The sequence below is a fragment of the Polypterus senegalus genome, chromosome 6, assembly GCF_016835505.1.
Source record: "Polypterus senegalus isolate Bchr_013 chromosome 6, ASM1683550v1, whole genome shotgun sequence".
NCBI lineage: Eukaryota > Metazoa > Chordata > Cladistia > Polypteriformes > Polypteridae > Polypterus > Polypterus senegalus.
In genome coordinates this window covers 32,113,503-32,132,987 of record NC_053159.1, presented here as the reverse complement: position 1 = coordinate 32,132,987, position 19,485 = coordinate 32,113,503, and the positions used below count along the sequence as shown (strand labels likewise).

General features: G+C 42.3%; 1 protein-coding gene across 10 annotated transcripts in view; it reads left to right on the top strand.

Moving 5' to 3' along the window:
• hspg2 (heparan sulfate proteoglycan 2) overlaps positions 1-19,485 on the top strand; it is a 516,773-nt gene that overhangs the window by 171,944 nt on the left and 325,344 nt on the right. The window lies entirely within an intron of this gene.

The following is a 19,485-nucleotide window of genomic DNA, read 5'->3' as shown; positions in this document are numbered from 1 at the left end:
AATTTAGACTTTAAGTTAAGAGGATTTGCATATATTTCGATGGCAACACTTTTTAGACATGGTCTCCCAATATCAGGGTACTATAAATCAATGAAAAATGTGTCTTTGTCCTGGACATTATGGATGGCACTGTACAACTTTGAACCTGTCTGTAGTGACCACACATTAACTTTGGCCTTTCTCCATTTACTCTCAGGCTTTTCTTCTTGAGGCATTTCATCCAGCAGCTCAGTTCCTTCTTTTGCAACATTTTTTTTATGGAAATTTTGATGATGTTTGCTATTGGTTCAATGCTGCTCCCCATAGAAGCCTGTTGCGTCCAGAACTGCATTACCTCTGTTCTCCATGAAAGTATAGTTCGTTTCTTTGACATTTTTATTTTGGGGTCAGAGATTGTACAGCACCCTTGGAGCAATTACAGGTTAAGGGCCTTGCTCAAGGGCCCAGCAGAGTAGGATCTCTTCTGGCAGTGACGGGGATTTGAACTGGCAACCTTCGGGATACCAGCGCAGACCCTTAGCCTCAGAGCCACCACTCTGCCCATTCTTACTAAGAGCCATGATGCTGGTTTCACAGCATAGAGAAGTTCTCCAGGCAGACTTTCCCTGCCATTATTTGACTAACAACAGATTTCTGTTGCTGGCCTAACTCAGCATTGAAGTATTGTAGCTGCTGATGCTCAGATCAGTCTGGACCCTCGTCCTTCCATTTACATACATGTGCAAAAAATGTCTTTTTAAAAGAAAAAAGAAAGCATACAAATTTTAAACTGAGTTACAATAATTTTTAACTAAATACATTTTTCAACACATTATAATAAATAGGAAGTCAGACCACTATTGTTTGCTTTGTCTTATATGTCAAATTGTTCAGTGAGGATAAGAACAGTGGGAATACATTTGGTTTGGAGGCGAAAAGGACCTGTGCAGTCTTGAAGCAAAGAGACAGGTGATTTAATTGTAAGTGACCAGAAGATAAACGCAAATATTATTCTAGCCTTAACCAAAAAATCAGTCCTAAACCCATTGTCAAAACCTAAAAAAACACACGCTAATTTGCTGTCCTAATTCAAAGCCCTACATCTTTTAACTGGAAGTCCTAAATTGAAAATCCACTTCATGACACGTAGAGATTTATCTGCAAACGTGATGGCTCTGGAAGTTCCCTGGTTAACTTTTATACTTTTGGGGCATCAGAGATGCATTGTGGTCAGTTGCTCAGCAACACCATAACAACATGTACTGAAACTGGCAACGGCCAATACAAATAAAGATGACATCAAAAAGAGATGGAAAAGAATTGTAATGTTGTTAAACACTCAACAGATATGAAAACCCCCAAAAGACAGAAAAAAAGTGAAAAAAGGTGCACAACAAGGTCAGAAAAAATGTAAAGCAAGCTCAACTGATAGCAGGATTACTTTACTACCTAAAGGCAGTGTTAGGTTTTAGGAGCGGACATGGATTGGGAGATGAAACAAAGACAAACCAAAAGAATAGTCGAAAAGCAGGCAAAGGTCAGTAGCCAAAATGTCAAAAAGAATGCCAGTGAACAAAACATGAAGCAAGGTTCAAAAATCGAAATCAAAAATCAAGTCTGAAGTCTTAGGTGAAACTCGCCAGAAGAGAACCCTTACTAAGCACACGGATGGCAATTTGAGTCTTGGTTTGCTCTACTGCTGTGTACTATGTGTGGGAGTGGAAGATGTAATTATCTGTCTGGTAATCATGTGACATAATCCACTGTGAACGCTGGCCCCGGCACAGACAGACAGACAGCATATTTTTGTCCACCACACTGTTTATTTACACTATGTACAAGTTCAAAATCACGTGCACTCACGAAAACCCCAGTGCCTTCTGCACCGATTCCCCCAAGTCCAGGGCCCACAGTCCTGTGCCTTTGTCCTGGCCGCCTCCTGTCCGCTCTCCAGCTCAGTCCTTCTTCCTCCCGACTTCCACCAATGACTGGAGGGAGGCGGCCCCTTATATAGTGCCCCGGATGAGCCCCAGGTGCTTCCGCCTCTAGCCACGCCCAAGCGTGGCGGAAGTGTCGGCTGTCTTCCTGGCAGCTCTCCGGGTGCCACACAAAGTCTTCCCCGGCACTTCCTGGTGTGGCGGAAGTGTCGGGGTCCCGGGATAATCAGGCACCGGGCGCCGCCTGGCGGTGGCCACGGGTCCCTACAGGGCTGGGCTTCAAAGCCCTGTACCTGAGGGCCCGTGCCTAACCAGGACGGACGCCCCCACTCTGTCTGGAGGAGGCACTCGCCCTCCTCCGGTCCTCCAAGCGCCCCGCCGGGCTCCTGCCCCGACCGGCAACCGCACGGGATAAACCGGCATCGGAGCGCCGCCTGGCGGTGACCACGGGCCCCTACAGGGAAGGGCTTCCATGCCCTCAACCCGTGGCCCCAACAGAACCAGGACGGACGCCTCGGTCTGGAGGAGGCACAAGCCCTCCTCACGTCCTCCTACGCCCCGCCGGCTCCAGCCCCGGCCGGGGCCACACCACTTGTCAAGTCATCCAGTCGCACACTCACAACAATTAAAGCGTAAACATTTTTTTACTAAATTATTGTTAAACTAGCTCTGTATAATTGTCTAAGACGGATTGAAGTCTAAGTAACCAATGTAGATCGCCACATTGCCATTTGCAGTGCACCATGCGAATGTCTCTGTTATATGTCATTTGGTATGTGATGTATAACAGCAGTGTATTAATGTTTGTGATGTGCCATCTGTTGGGATTACAAATGCAATGCATTTTATTATTAAAAATGTTTTTGATGTGGCAACCGGACGGACACACAGACAGGCACATAGAAACCGGACGGACACACAGACAGACACATAGAAACCGGACGGACACACAGACAGACACACAGATACTGTATTTACCTTATATCAACTTAAATGGAAGGACTCTTGAACCAGTTAAATGGGGGAGAGGTAGATCTTCAAGAACAAAAGTTTTTCTTGATTATCACAACACACAGTATGGGGTAACTAATATTAAAAAATGTCATTTTTAGTTGGAGTATTCATTTAATAAGACTCTTCATTTCAGAGGTCTAATTAAAAGGTCTAAGTGAACTTTCTGAATCACGGGCTGTTTTAGACGCACTAATCAGTCATGCCTTAAGTCTTTGTTTTATATGTCACCTTTAATAAGACAAATGTGCCTATTTTAGAGCTACCATCTCTGGGGAATCAAACAATACCTCACTTTGTTGCCATCAGCTATAAGTAGATGGTGGTGCAGAGACTGGGATAGCAACACAAGAACGCATGTTTCTTTTTCATGTGCTCATACTATTTTTGTTAAACTCGTCTAAAAGTAGAGCAGCTTAGAGCTTGCAGAACAGTGATGGATAAAACTGCAAGCTGGAGAAGAATCAAATTGTAGATTTAAAAAAAGAAAAGAAGAGTAGGGTGAGTGCTTTTATCACTGTAAGCCTGTGTTTCTGAGTCTCCACAATCCCGCAGTCACAAAAATCAATATTTTATATTGCACATTCAGCACCAATCAGAATCAATCTTTAGATATAATATTCATTTAATCACTGACTAATTTTACAAACCTTCTCATTCCGGCACAGAGATGAGTGGGTTAGATAGAACAATTTCAAAATATTAACAAATCAAAAGCATATAGCGGCTGTTGGCTTTAACTGGTAAGTTTTTTAGAACTTTCTGTTTTCCTTTGAGCAATGATGTGCTTCCAACTTCCATTTTGTTTCGTCAGTTTCTCATACTCAGATGAGCTTTCCCTCTAAGGATTTTGATTTGACCACCGGCACTGGATACATTTGACCTTAGTTACTAAATATGTATGTTCCATTAAGCATGTAGCTCCAGATTCTCATCAATCCCTTGCCTTTCACTATAAAGACATGCGACTGCTGTCCATTTGTTTGCTTCCCCGAAAGACTTACCCATTGAGGATAAATATTAGGTGTTACACTAGAGGGCGTTGTCGCTCCTCTAACCCGACAGACAAACGCTCAGGACACCAGCTAAAAGTACTCAGAAGAGTTTTAATTCGTAATCTTCTTATTAATATTGTTCCAAGCATCACAGCCACCATACACGAGTAAATAAATAATAACAATAAAGCACACAAATTTCTCCTCCACTCTTCCCAGCAAGCTCTGTCCTACTACCTCCCAACTCTGGCTCGCTTGCTGGGTCTCCTATAGTCCTTGACCCGGAAGCGCTTCTGTCCTTCCATCCTTGTGACTCGTCAGCACTTCCGGGTCAGATGGAGAATTTGATTTTTCTTCAGCCTGGAAGTACTTCTGTGCTTCTGTCCCCGTGACTTTGGAGTACTTCTGGGCTATGTAAACAGTAGGGACTCCCCAGTCTCCCTGCAGCATCTTCTGGCAGCACCCACAGTACCCAGCAGGGCTGTGTTGCCGAACTCCAAGTCCCATAGTGCCCTGTGGCCATTCGGGGCACTGCTGCAGTCCAGAGAAGCTGCTATCTATCGTCCTGGGGGAGGCAGTGTCCCTGATAACCTGCTTTCCCCCATCCTTCCGTTACTGGGGCGTCCCAGCCGAACCTTACATAGGATAAATGGGAATCTATTACCTTATTTGCTGATAAGTGTGTGCTGTGAATATGACAGATTAGTCAAGGGTGCCCTGCATTTTATGGGTTTTCTATGGGGTTTGAAAGGATGGATGAACTCAGAGATGAGCTGATGAGCTAGAAATGGTTCACTGGATTGTAGATCAACTCTTAAATATGGTCACACTGACTCCCCTGCACACACCTTTCATTCAGTCAAGGCAGAACAGTTTCTTCATTGCTTCATGCAGTTGGCTTCCTTGATTTCAGGTTGGATTCTCTAGAATTGTCTGGGAATTTTCAGTAGCCGCCCTTTGGAACTTTCCAGCAGCAGCCAGCAGTGCGCCACTTGTCATCAACCCAAGCATTCCCAATGTGAATAATGTCTCACCTGAGTGTTAGATGTCTCCATTCCAAAGGGGCAAGGAGGAAACCGTGTTTGCCAGTTGCGTCACAGACACTACTGAGGAAGTTCTTCTGTCCTCTTGTGACTCCTGAGTGTCGCTGCCACTCATTCAGCTCAAACATCCTGCATGATGGCAACTCTCCAAACCTCAGCTCTTGACTGTTATTTGGAAATTACCCTGGCTGGACAGCTCTGTTCTGTAACACATGTTCTTGTTGGCTTGTAATTCTGCTGATGATGTGGGGGATGATGGAGACCACTGTTTTGACTCTGTTGTCTTCTGTCTTCAGCAAAGTTTGCAGTTATAAATCCATTCAGGTGACAACTTGTACAACAAAAAAGCAAGCCCTATCTGTAGGCTCAGAATTAGATACAAAAATCAAAGGTCACTTCATTGTTCAATAGAAGTACTTTAGTATTATTATGGGAGAAGGAAATGGCTGCAGACACTGGCATGCAATCCAAAACCAATAATTTAATGTCACTCAGTCTTCCAACTTTCTATGCATTGTTTATTAGCAATTCATTATGTAGGAAAATGAGGGATTTCTATTTTTACCCACCCAGAATACACCAAATAAATGTAGGAAATGGCGTATGGATGTGAGAAAAAGAACTGATTCATGTTGATCAATGAGTTAATTATTAGTTTTGCCTTTGTCAATGCCAGTATTTGATTAAATAATTTGGTAATGCTTACACTTTATTTTGCTTTCTCTGTTGGCGTATTTTTGGGTCATTCAAAATTTATATCATGGTATCTGAAGCACTCCTTTTAAGGAACAGCACAGTACAATTTATTGAGAAACACAAGAATTACAGAAATAGTATAACTGCGTAGAAGACGTGACACAAGACAGATGAGACAGACAAACATACAACACACAAGAAACTGGCTGTTTACTGGCTATTTAGAGTTCAATTTATCATGGCAAAGATTAACAGTTTTACAAAGTCTTTAAGGATGATGTCCAATGTTGTGTAGAGCTGGGTGTTGCTCTTCCAGGTTCTGGTAACGAACACTTCTTGTGTTGGAGTATGTTCTTGGCTCTTGTCACATGGTCCTTTGTCCGTGGTGTCATGTGATGTTGCCTTCCTTAGCGCACTATTGAGTCACAGACATCATGTATATTTGGAGCAGCCGCCTGTATAATGTTTCCAGGCTGCAAAATTCAACAGAGATGTTCACAGGTTTGAGTCCAAAACAGCACTGATAGTATGGCGGTAAGATGGCGGCTTTAAAGGCTAGTAAAGGAAATGACGTCATCGGGACCCGGAACCGGAAGTGACGTCATCGGACCAGAAGTGACATCATTATTGGCACCAGAAGTGATGTCATTGGACCTGAAAGTGACATCATCATTGCCGCCAGGAATGGAAGTGACGTCATCGGGACCAGAAGTGGTGTCATCAGTGGTGCCGGAACACTGCGGGATTTCCCATGAATGGTCTACAAGAGATTGAGAGAGACATTCAGCGCACCCCACCCTATCATTTATGCCCTTCTGCTGTCTCCCAATCGCACACGTGTGACAACTTTTTGCTGTATCCTCTGCAACTTCATTGGGAAAAGAATTATTCTTTCTGGCGCAAGTGTTTAGATGCTGAAATTCCCTTCTTGAAGTAATGGCTGCTTTTTGGTCCTCTCAGATGCTGGCATCGAGCTTGGTTTGGCAGAGTTGATCTTAGGGCTAATTCAGGGCATCCAGTTCCAAGAGTAACTTCATCGCCCAAAGAACGTTTGTGAACTTTTTGCATCGCAGAGAGTTGGTGGCTTATCACCCCAAAGAGATCAGCTCATCAGCTTTCATCACCCAAAGAGACAGAGGGGATGAATTTGGCTAGTTTTGAAGGAATTGGATCAAAGTCACTTCCATTTACAGATTCAGTGCATGCTTGTAGGTGTGTTATTTTGTCGATTACATCCACGTAGAGTACAGTCTGTTGTCACAAGCCTAAAATGAATTTCTGTTTAGGTGACTTTTTGTTTGAGGGACTCTCTGCAGAGGTGTCGGCTCAGGTCTAATGTTACTAGATTAAGTACAGGACTGACCAAAGTGTTGGTATGATCTTCAGTTAGCCAATAACTCAGTAATGGGGGTGGAGGGTGGAGCTCGATTTCTGCATCCTTATTAAATGTAACATCTTAACAGGCCTTGTGTGCCACTAAATGTCTGAAAGAATGGGCAATGGCCACTTTGTCCTGCAGTAAGGTGTTGACATTTTTGAACTAAATGTTATTTTTCGGGCAGCATGGTGGCGCAGTGGTAGCGCTGCTGCCTCACAGTTAGGAGATCCGGTTTCGCTTCTCAGGTCCTCCCTGCGTGGAGTTTGCATGTTCTCCCCGTGTCTGCCTGGGTTTCCTCCCACAGTCCAAAGACATGCCGGTTAGGTGAATTGGCGATTCTAAATTGGCCCTAGTGTGTGCTTGGTGTTTGTGTGTGTCGTGCAGTGGCTTGGCACCTTGCCCAGGATTGGTTCCTGCCTTGTGCCCTGTGTTGGCTAGGATTGGCTCCAGCAGACCCCCGTGACCCTGTGTTCGGATTCAGCGGGTTGGAAAATGGATGGATGTTATTTTTCTAGCAATCATAACATATGTTTATTTGCCTCAGCGATGTGTTTTGTTTTGTGCAGCATATTTATAAATTATTAGGCATCCCCCATGGCTACGCCCGCGTATTAGTGAAACAGAACAGTGAAGAGGGCCCAGCCCAGCTCTCTACTCCTGACGTCACTCTTTCCTTGGCCCGCAGCCTCTGTCTTGGATTAGCGCGAATATACCGCTCCTGCAAGCGAAGTATGATTCTTAGCACAATGAGAGAAGTCGCAAAATCAACTGGAATGTTCAAGCAAATTATAGAAAAAAAAGATCTAAATCCATTAAGTAGTTTCCTCATTCGCTAACTAAGCGCAGTTAAGATTAAGCCCCGAGGAAGACGTGTGAGTGAGGAGGACACTGCCCACCTTCCTGCAGCCTGATGAGTCTCTCTCGGATTTGTGCTAATAAATCGGTACTGCAAGTGAACTATGATACTTAGTGCGATGAGAAAGTCACAAAATCAACGGAATGTTCAAGCAAATTAGAGAAAAAAACCCAATCTAAATCCGTTAAGTCGTTCTCTCGTGAAAAGCAGACAGACATACAAACGTGTTTAAAAAAGTATAAGAAATTTCGTGCTTGGACCACGAAATATTTAAAACCATTTCTTAGCGAGCACATATGGGCCAAAGGTAACCTACATTCCAAACTTCAAGTCCCAGGTCATCATGGTTCGGGAGATTTCGTGATGAGTGAGTTAGTGGTATTTGTCTTTTATATATATAGATAGATTACATTTGTGGTTTGTGGAGCACCAGAGCAAACCTATAAGGAAAAGAATTTTAGTGAATATGCTCACATCTGATGTGGATGGAGGATTCTTCTGAATGGATGGAATATGAAGGAAGTGAAGTGAAGTGCTGTAGTAGGATGGCATGCCTCTGCACTGCCTTTCAACTAGAATAAATTCAAGGAAGCTTATACTTGGGATTTACAGTATGAATAAAATGCAAAAATGCAGTGCTAATAATTTCCATTAACCTCCTTCCAGTAATCCTGATACTTTGAAGCTATGGCATGTAGTATTTAAGTGATACGTAAGCTATAAGCAAGGATATGTAAGGAGCTCCCTCAAGGACATTGGAGAAATTGTGCAAACTCCCGTCAGTCACTTGAAATTGAAGGCATCTGATCTAAGCAAACGATCGCAGCTGCTAATAATCAATAGACACAATCATCTAACATAGGATGATCTATTTGCTCCTTTCTGCTTCAATCTCTTACTTCACCTGGCAGAGCAGATTAATTCCGAAACACGTGTATGTTTTCTATCAGCAGTAGCAGTAAATCTCCCTCTATGGCAGAAAGGTGCTTGTCTTTGAGAGACATTTTCCACATGTGCACCACTAATAGGCAGTTGTCCTGAGACTTACATTATAGCTACAGGCTGTAAATTTTCCTTTCTCTGCTTCTCCACCTCTATCTCTTTCTTTCCATTAACTGTTACAGCTCTTCATTGTGTGATAGAACCAGGGGCGTCAGTGATCCCTAAACACACCAGGAGTCTCGGGTTCAAATAATGGAAGGCTTATTTATCAAAATCCTCCAAAATTAATGTAAGCACAAATACACAGGTTTTCTCTCTCCGCAGCACCTCTCTTCTTCTAACCACCGCACTGCCCTTCTCCAATTGAGTGTTGCTCTATGTCCTCTCAGCTCAGACTCGCCTGCATAAAGGAGTAAAGTCCCTTTTATTACGGACCCAGGGTGATTGCCCAATGGAAGTACTTCCGGGTCACACGTAAGTCCCATAAATTGGGGAGCACATCTCCTTACAGCGCCCATGTGGCACCCATAGTCCCCAGCAGGGCTGTATTGCTGGGCTACCTCTCCCAGCATTCCCTGCTGGTTCCAGAATGGGTGCCTTCATGAAAAGCTGCTGCCATCTAGTGTCTGGGGGAAATAGATAGTCCCCAGCGACCTCTTCCACTTTTGGTGAGCTGTTCTGGCCAACTTTTCCAGGTCTGGTTCCTGTGTCTTCCCTGTCTGCCTTCTAGGAGCCTCCCGTTTGGGTAGGGAACCATTCCTTCATCTGGCTGCAGTGCTGGTCCAGCCTATGTGGTTTCTACAATTGCTATAGTCTGGTTTGGCCAGAAAAGGTTAAAACAATGAACCTTGAGGCTAAACATGAGGCTCCGTATTTTGTCATGTTTGTAGCTGAACATTTTTGATGGTAAACAATGGGACCTTAGGTCTCAAATTCATAGTCAAATCTCAAATTTATGACTTAACAGAATGTGTTGTTTTTTGTTAGCAATACAGGTCCACAAACCTTTCTTTACAATTCAATCATTCAAAACTTTCAAAAAAATGCTATTTTGACCTGATTAGTGCCTAACACTAGTAATCCCAGATAGTATGCAGGGCTGCTTGTAATGCTTTGTGATTGTGGCTGAGAAAGCAATAACAATGTATTTCTTGTACAGCCCAAAATCACACGAGGTTTCAATAGGCTTTAACAGGCCCTGACAGCACCCATACCCCCAGCCTTGACTCTCTAAAAAGACAATTAAACCCCAAAAGCTTTGTGGGGAAGAAAATTGAAGAAATCTTAGGAAAGGCAATTCAAATGGAGACCTCCCTTAAAATGGTGTCAAAAATGGGGTAGATACAACACACAAAACAACACAAGTAATCCTCTTCCCAGAGTGAGGTGGCCGATCTATCATTGCCGCCCTAGAAATAGAATACAACAGTACAAAGTTTTTTGTTCCTGCATGGTTCTTCTGGCAGAGAGCGTTGTGATAACTCTCAAGGCAAAATGCAAGAATAGATTATACCACTTACTAGATACAGAACGGCGGCACGGTGGCGCAGTGGGTAGCGCTGCTGCCTCGCAGTTAGGAGACCCGGGTTTGCTTCCCGGGTCCTCCCTGCATGGAGTTTGTATGTTTTCCCCATGTCTGCGTGGGGTTCCTCTGGGGTACTCTGGTTTCCTCCCACAGTTCAAAGACATACAAGTTAGGTGCATTGGCAATCCTAAATTGTCCCTAGTGTGTGCTTCGTGTGTGGGTGTGTGTGTGTGTGCCCTGCGGTGGGCTGGCGCCCTGCCCGGGATTGGTTCCTGCAGACCCCCGTGACCCTGTAGTTAGGATATAGCGGCTTGGATAATGGATGGATGGATGAATAGATACAGAACTCTCACATATAAGAATACAGATTTGTTAAAATATATCAAAAACAAAGTAGAAACAAATTAACATAAATGAAAAATAACAATATCAGTCCATCAGCTAATTGTAGAAGCACAGCCAGATTGTAGGAAAGGAGTCAGACATGTCAGACATAGTCAGAGTCCTGGAGACCTCGGCCAACAAGCTGCCACCCCTATTGGCCATTCTGTAGCTGAGTCAGTGCTGGGCTGGCCAATCTGATGACAGGATCCTTGTACAAGATAATTCAATAACAACAACATTTATTTATATCGCACATTTCCATACAACAATGTGGCTCAAAGTGCTTTAATAGTATTATAAAAAAGATTCCAGTCTTTCTTTATTACAGATGACTTTTCCATTGGCAGGCAAACAACTTGGCAGCAGAGCAATGGCACCAAGTGCCACATGAGAATACCAAGAAAAGAAACAGAATAGGGGAGTGTTAGTAACAGTTTATAAATATCGTTTTACTTATATTTTAGTACAAATGACTAACAACAGAGATGCGGTATGCACAGCAAATCAGCAGCTCTACTCAGGGTATGCTAAACCCAAGTAGTGAGTCTTCAACCTGGATTTAAAAACTGATACTGAAGGGGGGTCTCTTATAGATAGATATAGATAGATTTTGACGGTCCGGGTTAGCTCCACATCCTTTGGCAGCTTGAAGCCACTTCTGTTGATAGTGAAATCGAGGATGAGCAAATGATGACACACACAGACAAGAGGCAGTGAAAAGTGATTTGTGCTTTTTATTTTAGAATAAAACAAAGTTAAACAAGGGTGCAAACAGTGCAGTGCTCTTCATAATAAATGAGTAATTAATCCATGAAAACTACATGAAAAGTGGACTATAACAACAATTAATAAATAGACAATAAATAATCCTTAACGTGAGGTTAAAATTCAGTTCAGGTTTTCCTTTATAAACAGTCTCAAACCCCTGTGCATCTTATAAAAATCTGACGTCTGTTCTGCTTATCCCATCAGGGCCTTGCAGTGAGAAGGAGGTCATCCGCTGATAGGTGCAGTCAGCCTTTTTACCCAGGGTTTAGGGTCCCATCATCAGTCCTTGAGTGTCTGCAGGAAACCATACCGAACCCCACTTACGTCTCCCTCAGCCAGTTCTTTGCCCTTTAAAGGAAGAGACCGCACAATGGAGCCGCACCCACTCCCCTGCATTGCTCAATAGAAGCTCCTCCTTCTCGAGCACAGGGGTGCCACTCGCTTCCCCTGGGACATACTCCCAACCACCTGCCTCCACTCCATACTGCACAGGATCCTCACCATTCTGCCTCTTCTTTCTCTACTCTTCCAGCCTCTATTCTCTTTTTCTCCTTTCTTCTTTCTTTCCTTTTCCTTCCTGGCTCTCTACTCTGGCTTCCTGTAGGTGCAGTTGCTCCACCTAATGAGATGCTGAGAGTCAGTGGGGAACAGCTGAGTTAACTGCATGGGTACGCAACAGAAAATTAATTCTCTGCCCGTCACTAAACTCACGGTGACAATTGCAACGGACCTCACTATACCAGATAGATAGATAGATAGATAGATAGATAGCACTTTATTTGTCTTTTATCCGTAAAGAAAATTAAGGTTAAAGCAAAGTAAATGGAGGGATTGGAAAGTCTTGAATCACTGAGCAGCTTCAGGACTAATTATGGGATGCGTGTCTTGCATCATCTCAAACAGATTTCCTGTCAAGAGGCTGCAAAACTGTTATGAGGCTTGTAAATGTTCCATGAATTGTAAAATATAGCTTCTTCAGTTTTTCCATCTGTTCCATCCTGATGTGTCTGTTGATTTTTTTGACATGAACAGATCTGTGAATGTAGTGAAGTTGTTCTTGCAGGTGTTTTTTAGCATGTTCTATTATACTGTATCAGGGTTTGTTAGATGTTATTCATAATTTAAGTATTTGCTTTTGCTAAATACAAAAAGAAGTACCACATTTCAAGTGTTTATTCTACAAAAATGCTACAAGATAAAATAAATTTCATTACAACACAAGAAAGGGTATACAAAATAGATTTTTTTCATTGTGTTTTAAAAATTATGTCTTCGGGGTGGTAGCCATCATTAGCGTTTCACTCTTCAAGAAAATTTCTAAACGCTCGCATGACTCGTTTGGCCATTTCAAAGGGAATAGTGGCGATTTTGTGCCGAATAGCGTCCTTGAGGACTTCAAGGTGTTGAGTTCAGTGTGTGTATACCTTCGATTTAAGATATCCCCACAAGAAAAAATTGCAAGGAGCAAAATCAGGCAAATGTGAAGGTCACCTGACATCACCATGCAGGGAGATCAGCTTCCTTGGAAACATCTCCTGCAAAACGTGCATGGATCTCTGCACCATATGAGCTGTTGCTCCATCCTGTTCAAACCAGGTATTCACCACATCCACTTCTTCAAGTTGTGGCCACATAAAGTTCTCTAGCATTTCAACGTAACGTTCTGAAGTGACGGTGACTGTTGCTCCCCCCTACTCAAAAAAGTAAGGTCTTTCAAAGTCAAGTTCTGCAACGGCACACCAAACTGTAACACACTCGCTGTGCAGGGGTCTCTGAAGTTCACAAGGGTTGGCTTTAGCCCAATAGCAAAAGCTTTGCTTATTTACACAACCATTCAAATGGAAATGTGGCTCATTGCTGCACATGTCGATGGCATCTCGATGAACGGTTTGCTGAATGTTCATGCACAACTCTCTACGGCTCTCCCAGTCTTTCTCAGTGAGTTCCTGCACTACCATCGTGTTGTACGGATGGAAATTAAGGTCCTAATGCAAAATCCTCCTCAAAGTCGTGTTAGATATGTTTAAGGTAGAAGCAGGTTAGCGCGCTGAACGTATAGGAGACTGCAAAATTGATGCTCGCACAGTTGGTATTCTGCAGGACAGACGGAGAGGTAAAGTTGTCACTATTTTGTTGAGGTCATTTCATTATATATTGTAAAAGAAGAAACTGTACATATGGCGTTCAAGTGTTGTGGTACCAGCCTGGTAGACGTCTATAATAAAGTGTTCAAAAAGACAAAGTCAGTATGAAAATAAGTCACAGAAAGCAAGGACCTTTGATTCTGATGAACTCTGAAGCTTTTCAGGGTTGTGAAAATGAAGTTGTCTCTTAAGGTGTATCCACTCTCTTTGGCAGAAGGGTCCAAAATGAACACTGACTTCTGGTTGTCCTTTGTAGTAAGTAAGTGAAAGGCCAGACAGTGTGGGGCTTCAAATAACATGGCAGAAGGGACATTACAGCTCATCTGTATTTTCATCCTCCGATCTTAAAGGAAAAAAGGCAATTGTAGTTAGCAGTTAGCAGCTGTGTTAAGCTCTTATCCTTCCTCGTCATTTTTACCTGACAATAGCCAGTGGTGTACTCCCCCCGGTGATTGCATATGTGACAAAATTTAACATGAAAGAGCTAAAACTTTCTGTTACTTTACATTTATAGTATTTATGTACAGTATATGTACATGTGAAGCTTGTCATCAAAAATATTCTTAAGGTTTATTTGCTACACATAATCATATAAAATATAATTGGAAGAATGCAGTAGAAAATAACCAGTAGAAGTGATAGATAGATAGATAGATAGATACTTTATTAATCCCAAGGGGAAATTCACATAATCCAGCAGCAGCATACTGATACAAAAAACAATATTAAATTAAAGAGTAATAAAAATGCAGGTAAAAACAGACAATAACTTTGAATAATGTTAACGTTTACTGCCCTCAGGGGTGGAATTGAAGAGTCGCATAGTGTGAGGGAGGAACGATCTCCTCAGTCTGTCAGTGGAGCAGGACAGTGACAGCAATCTGTCACTGAAGCTGCTTCTCTGTCTGGAGATGATCCAGTTCAGTGGATGCAGTGGATTCTCCATGATTGACAGAAGCCTGCTCAGTGCCCGTCGCTCTGCCACGGATGTCAAACTGTCCAGCTCCGTGCCTACAATAGAGCCTGCCTTCCTCACAAGTTTGTCCAGGCGTGAGGCGTCCCTCTTCTTTATGCTGCCTCAACCGCACACCACCGCGTAGAAGAGGGCGCCCGCCACAACTGCCTGGTAGAACATCTGCAGCATCTTATTGCAGATATTGAAGTATGCCAGCCTTCGAAGGAAGTATAAGCTCTGACCTTTCTTACACAGAGCATCAGTATTGGCAGTCCAGTCCAGCTGCACTCCCAGGTATTTATAGGTCTGCACCCACTGCACACAGTCACCTCTGATGATCAAGGGGTCCATGAGGGGCCTGGACTTCCTAAAATCCACCACAAGCTCCTTGGTCTTGCTGGTGTTCAGGTGTAAGTGGTTTGAGTTGCACCATTTAACAAAGTCCTTGGTTGTCAACAGTGTAAAAAGCTTCAGCCCCCTACTCTAAATGCTTTGAAAATTAAAATTTCAAAGGACAAAAAATATATCCTGATTGCTTAAGCCTTTCAGTAAGAATTCAACTGTATTTTTTGAGAAACAAACAACAAGAATCTACACTTCGGGGATGAATGTTTGCTGTGTACAGGAAATAAAGAAAAAGGACAGCTGGGCTATTTTAAAAAACAGCATAAATAGTACATTATATTTTTGTCAAAACAATATGGAGTTTCAAGGACACATTTGATACAATTTCTGGCCTTTGTTTCACGTTTGCTCTGCTGTCCCACAGACCTCTACTGTAAGCAGCTAGGAATAGTTTTCTTTTTTTAATTTATGTGCTTTACTTAATAATACAAATTTCAAAGATATATGAATGCATGCTACAATCGTGAAAAAATTCGGAACTTCTCCTTTAACCCCCAAGAGTGTCCGCATTGTTGAATATGTGCTGTTGTCCCAGGCTCAGTGTTATCTGATAGTCATTGTGTGGGCTGCAGAATGCACCGTGCTCATTAGCTGTAGCCCAGCAGCGGGGCTGGATGGTCGATCCACTTACTTGATTTAGTTTTTAACGGAACACACAAATACTTGTGAGTGCAGGACCCACAGGAGTTTATTTATACACAAAGGAGTTGCAGCCGAGGGGTAGAACGTCACACAGGCAGCGGGAGCAGCTGAGAGGCGAGGTCGGGCTGTGTATCAACCGTGTTTCCAGCTCCATCACATGGAAATAATTCCCAGTCATCCAGGGGAGTTTCCAGCAAGCTGTGGTTTTCTAAAGCTGACATGTTTAAGGGAACACTCCACCCAAAAGTGATATTTTTTAAAATGTTGCCCCATATAGTTTGTAGTGGTGGTGGAGAGCAAATTTAAAGCTCATGTTTTCGTGGAGAACATTCTTGAACATGCAGCCTAGTGGTCATCTTATTATTTCACCCTGGATGTAGGCCATCATGACTATTTTGTTGAGTCCTTAAAGGTTCTGATCTTTAAGATCCACCTTGGTTGGTCCTCTTAGGTCTGAAACCCTAATTTTCTATATTTTCTAGTAAAAACTTACATGCATCTATTATTTTTCATGTTTATGAAGATATGTAATGGCCCCACCGTCAAAATCTATTGGTTGATCAGGAAAATGCTGAATCAATTCATGATTGGAGTCACAGGGGGACAAATCTAGATAGGTGAGACCTGAAAGACATGCAGGTGTGAAAGAGATGGAGAAGCTTCAAAAAGTTCATACATAACTGGAACTTCTAATAAAGGGCAGCTGACTTGTTTATGACATCAAGTTGGCCTCACCTGGCTCAAGGCTGCTTATTACCCTTCATGACGGACCACCTCAGGATCCCAAATTAGGTCCCAAGCGAGGCCGTACAATGGGTGACACCTCAGTACCACACTAGTTTGAATGGAATGGAACAGTGTGAGGTTTTTTATGGTGGCTGGAGTGCCGATCCTGCCACCAGCCCTCAGGTTTTTCCTGTAAGTTGGAGGACCTGCTTGCAGGGCTGGATGCAGGTTAACGTCAGGACAGATCTAATGCAGGTTAAGGGCCTTGCTCAAGGGTACCAAAGGAGTACAGGCACTTCTGGCACTTGCGCTGCTCCTCTGTGCACTTGACAATTCTGACCCACTGAACTATTAAACATGGTTGACAGTGTTGGTGGAGGACTTTATAGTTTGCAATATGAGACGGATACCCATCAAAAGGATTGACCATCATATTAAAGGCTGCATTGTGCGATTCACCATTCTGCTTCTGTATTTATTTCAAGGCCACGCGTTGTGCTGTACAGGTTACAGCTGCCTTGGAGTTGACTCTTTTATTTCTCATTGTTTTTGGTCACTTTTAAGAATTTAAAATGCTGAGAAGACCAAAAAGTATGATTTCATTGTGACAAATAAGCAGTCAAGCTCTTTTTTGGTTTCATTCCAAGAATAAACTAGTCTGAGCACCATTTTCTCCTTATTGTTTGTTTTACTGTTTCATACCTTGTTTTCAATTCTTAATTTATTTATAACTGTGTAAGTTGCCAGTGTTGTCCCAGCTCGTTCTTCTGTAGTGAACTGCATAATCATGTCTTGTACAATTAGAAAATAAAATGACTTCATGGAGATCCTGTTCCCCTGGCCGGCAGCAGGAAGCGTGCTGCTTGTACCTTGGAGGCGATGAGTCACTTAAGGAAGACGGCCTGCATGTTGGAAAGGAAACCTCCTTTTGTTCATGAACAACTTTTAGAGGCTTCGGATGAATGGCTTGTTCCTATCTAAACAAAAGAAGCCAACATAACTCTCTCACATTTATCAAACTTCGGGGACATGAGCAGCCTTTATCCATTCCTGCTTGCTATCAGCTTTTCCTTTTTTCTCACATGTGCAACGGCCCTAGGCTTTCTTTGTAATACCAACTACAAACTTTTCTGTAGTTTAATATACACTGGACAATCTTATACATGACAAGTCATGAAAAAAAAAATGTAGAAACAATTTGTTTCAAGGAGACTAAAATGTTTGACTTACCTGTCATAACACTGCAGTTAGCTTCAGCCTGCCCCAGAAGGATAAAGTGCATTTTTTATTATGCGAGTATAGACATATGATGTAGTAAAGGGAAATTCTATCTTAATGGAGGAAAAGGTGAAGTATTTAAATCCAGATTTAACCCAGAGAGAAAAGGTGAAAATATCAGCCGTGAATGAATGAGTACTAGAGCAGGTGAGCACTTAATTAAGACTATAGAAGTGAAAACACAAATTAAAATTAACAATCAGAAAAGAGTGAGCGTAAAATTAAAGGCAAAATATACAAAGAAAGCTTATAACAGAATGAATTATTACGTACAATACTGGAACCTGTCCCGAGTAGAAACGTCTGGGCATTGTAGGACATCATATAGCCAAATTATGTGTTATGTATTTGTCTGTCAGTTCACTTTATTGTATTAGAACATTAGAACAATTTAGATGAGAACAGGCCATTCATCTCATCAAAGCTCGCCAGTCCTATCCACTTATATCTTCCAAAAAAACATCAAGTAAAGTTTTGAAAGTCCCTAACGTCTCACTGTCTACCACACTACTTGGTAGCTTATTCCAAGTGTCTATCGTTCTTTGTGTAAAGAAAAACTTCCTAATGTTTGTGTGAAATTTACCCTTAACCAGTTTCCAATTGTAACCCCGTGTTCTTGATGAACTCATTTTAAAATCACAGTCTTGATCCACTGTTCTAATTCCCATCATAATTTTAAACACTTCAATCTTGTCACCTCTTAGTCTTCTTTTGCTTAAACTGTAAAGGCTCAGCTCTTTTAATCTTTCCTCATAATTCATCCCCTGTAGCCTTGGAATCAGCCTAGTCGCTCTTCTCTGCACCTTTTCTAATGCTGCTATGTCCTTTTTGTAGCATGGAGACCTGAACTGCACACAGTACTCAAGATGAGGCCTCACCAGTGCATTATAAAGGTTGAGCAGAACCTCCTGTGACTTATACTCCACACATCAGGGCGCTATATAACCTGACATTCTGTTTGCCTTCTTAATGGCTTCTGAACACTGTTGGGAAGTCGATAGCTTAGAATCCACTATGACTCCTAAATCCTTCTCATAAGGTGTACTCTTGATTTTCCAACCACATCTAGAGATACAGTACCTTTTGTTAACACTTAATAGTATACTTATGACCATAATAGACCAACTTTCTCATCTTGTTTTAACTTCCTTAGTGGTATGTTTACCCCCAGAAAAAAATATCAAAAATGTTCAATTTTTTTCAACAAGAAAATTTTCAATTATGTATAAATAACAAAATGTCAACATAAATACAGTTGTATGCCGAGTGTCCACTGCTGTACAGATTTAGTACACAATATGTTTTGAAACAGTCACTAATGCAAAGTTGGGACAATACAATTGTGTTTATTTGCACACTTTTTATCATTTTTTTTCAGTTGCTTACTCGTGAGAGGGTAGAATGTCGGTGTCTGATCCACATGATTGTCACATCCATTCTGTTATTGTAGGCTAGCACGTTCAAGGCTTACTGACTTCCACATTGCTTCTGACATGAACATTGTGAACAGTGCTTTGGGGCCTAACATCTTTCTTGTCCTTCTACTTGATTGCAATCATTTTGCCTTTTTGCCATGCAGGTGCCAGTCATAACTTGCATTAATTTCACTATCCGTGTCAGCATCTGATAACCAATTCGCATTGTCATCACTATCCACCATGATTAATCTAATGCTTCAGTTTCAGGCTGTTCTATGAATGATTTAAAATCGCTTCAATTTTTTTTTGTTGGGTGCCTCCTGACTCACCGATGTGAGAAAATAACCACATATGATATGCCGCTCAACTCCTCTTGCTGTTTGGTTATGCAAGACATCAATCC